Raw genomic sequence first — 2,500 nt, forward strand, 5'->3', positions numbered from 1 at the left:
GGAGTGCAGCGACTACCGCACCACAAGGAGAGGACCTAACACCTATCCTCCCAAATCAACCCTTAAGGGAATAAGAAGCGGTAGAATAGGAACAGAAATGTTCCATCACCGAAACCGCCTCGGGAATTATTGAAATAAAAAAAAGAACGTCTTTTCCTATCTCATCGGTTATCCGACAGCAGGAAATTCCCTGTTAATATATGGAGGAATGTTTACTTAACATAAACATGTTTAACGTTTTGAACGGCGGACGGTTTATTATTATTATGACCTAGGCTTTTACCTTGGACACGAGAAGACCTACAATTGGAACCAAAATGAAAGGGAAATAACCTAAAATAAACAAAATGGCCTCAAGTAACAATTACAATAAAGCCTCGGACGCGACATCTCCTCATCCCGGGAATGTCGTGGCGGAAGCTTCCGCTCTGGAGGGGATAACTAATAACGACTCGGCTAGTAAAATGGATACGAATTCTGGACCTCCCATTACTGTAATTCATATCCCGTTCACAAATGATGACACTAAATGTCCCTTCTGTGAAAAGCTACAAAAGAATTTCACATTCATAAATCCGTCAGATCTAGAAAAACACCTGGAATTACATCACTTACTAGATGAAGTGCGATGGGCGTGTCTTAAGTGTAATAAGGCCTTTACAAAATTACACGGTGTGCGATGTCACTACCCTGTATGCAAAGGACCAGAAGTAGACCCCGGGCTAAAGCAATTCAAATGCGAATCCTGCCCCATGTCTTTTGATACGAAGAGGGGCCTATCCACCCACGAAAGAATCAAACATCCAGCGGTACGGAATGAAAAAAGGCAAAATGAACAGAAGCTTAAAGATGCGAGTGAACCAAACAGTAACGCAAGAGGCAAACATAAAAAGGTTTGGTCTGACGAAGAAATCGAAATGCTGAAAAAATTAGACATTAAATACTATAATTACAAACAGCCGAACGTACATATAAAGAAATATATTACTAATAAGACAATGAAACAAATTAGCGACAAACGTAGAGAACTCCGACAGCAAAGCGAGACGACCACAGCGAGTAACTCAGAGAATCACAGCCCTGAAATTAATACAACGCCCTCCGAAGAGATCACACACACGCTGCAGCCGTCGTCTGACACATCGGAGGAGGTGTTCGTCGAAGCTAATGAAGGACCAAACCAGATGGAGAACGATACAGACTACAATGAATGGCTCCGTACACTCCAAAATGCGATAAACAAAATAAAGAACGAAAACATACCGGCTGAAATTAAAAATATATATAAGAAACTAATCGATATATGGGAATCTTCTCCCACTGAACCAACAGAAATGGGATATAAAATAAATGTATATATCTCCGATACTTTGATCCCATATCTATTATTAGAAAATGATACTGACAAAACTAACAATCATAATACAGCTAAAACAGAAAATCAGCGCCGTATTAAAGTAAGTAAAAATAAGAATAAAAATAAATGTAAAAACAACGAGGTAAAATTAGGTAACCAAGAGGTAAATAAAAACAACAACAATGTAAATAAAAACAGCAACAATGTAAATAAAAACAACAACAATATAAATAAAAACAAGAATAAAAATACAATTAGGAGAAACAACACAAATCAGCGCAAAAGATTTACTTATGCAAGGTGCCAACTAATGTACAAAGAATGCCCTAAAAGACTAGCTGAAATGGCGGTGAGTGGCGATATGTCAATTTTAGAACCACCTATACAACCGCCTCCTGCTGTGGAAATAAAGAAACTATACCAGAGCCTATGGGAGACACCAGGCCCCACTATCTCTAATAACATTAATAATATCACACCACGTACGCTGATGGATACCTTCCCACCGGTTAAAATCGAGGAAATAATAGGAAAAATAAAGAAAATAAGAACGAAATCTGCAGGAGGTCCTGACAGCGTGCAAAAAAGACACCTATGCAAACCAGGAGTACCAATACTCCTAGCAACAATATATAACATACTTCTTTATAGCAACCACTACCCTGAATGCTGGAAGACGAACCGCACCACTTTAATTCCAAAAGTGGGTAAAGACCTTGAAAACGTAAGTAATTGGCGACCAATTACGATCAGTTCGATGTTAAGTCGAATTTTCTCAGCCATAATAGATGCTCGACTGAGAAGTTTTATCATCCAGAACATGCGGCAAAAAGGCTTCACCTCAGAAGATGGTTGCAAATACAACATCGCTTTATTTAACGAAGCAATTGAACAATGTAAACAAGATAGTGGAGGAATATTTACAATAGTAGATATTTCAAAAGCCTTTGATTCAATTCCACATTCTGCACTAAAGAGGGCTTTAAATAAAAAGGGCGTACCACTATCAATAATTAATCTAATAACTAAAATGTACGAAAATTGCACGACAAATATTAAAGCGAGAAATAAAGAAATTGTAAATATCAATATGCTTAGAGGTGTAAAACAAGGAGATCCTTTATCTCCGCTGCTATTCAATTT

General features: G+C 37.9%; 1 pseudogene; it reads left to right on the forward strand.

Annotated features, from left to right (window-relative positions):
- The window catches only part of LOC143364339 (large subunit ribosomal RNA), an 8,656-nt pseudogene that overhangs the window by 3,050 nt on the left and 3,106 nt on the right, over positions 1-2,500 (forward strand).

The sequence above is a fragment of the Halictus rubicundus genome, unplaced genomic scaffold (assembly GCF_050948215.1).
Source record: "Halictus rubicundus isolate RS-2024b unplaced genomic scaffold, iyHalRubi1_principal scaffold0466, whole genome shotgun sequence".
Taxonomy (NCBI): Eukaryota; Metazoa; Arthropoda; class Insecta; order Hymenoptera; family Halictidae; genus Halictus; species Halictus rubicundus.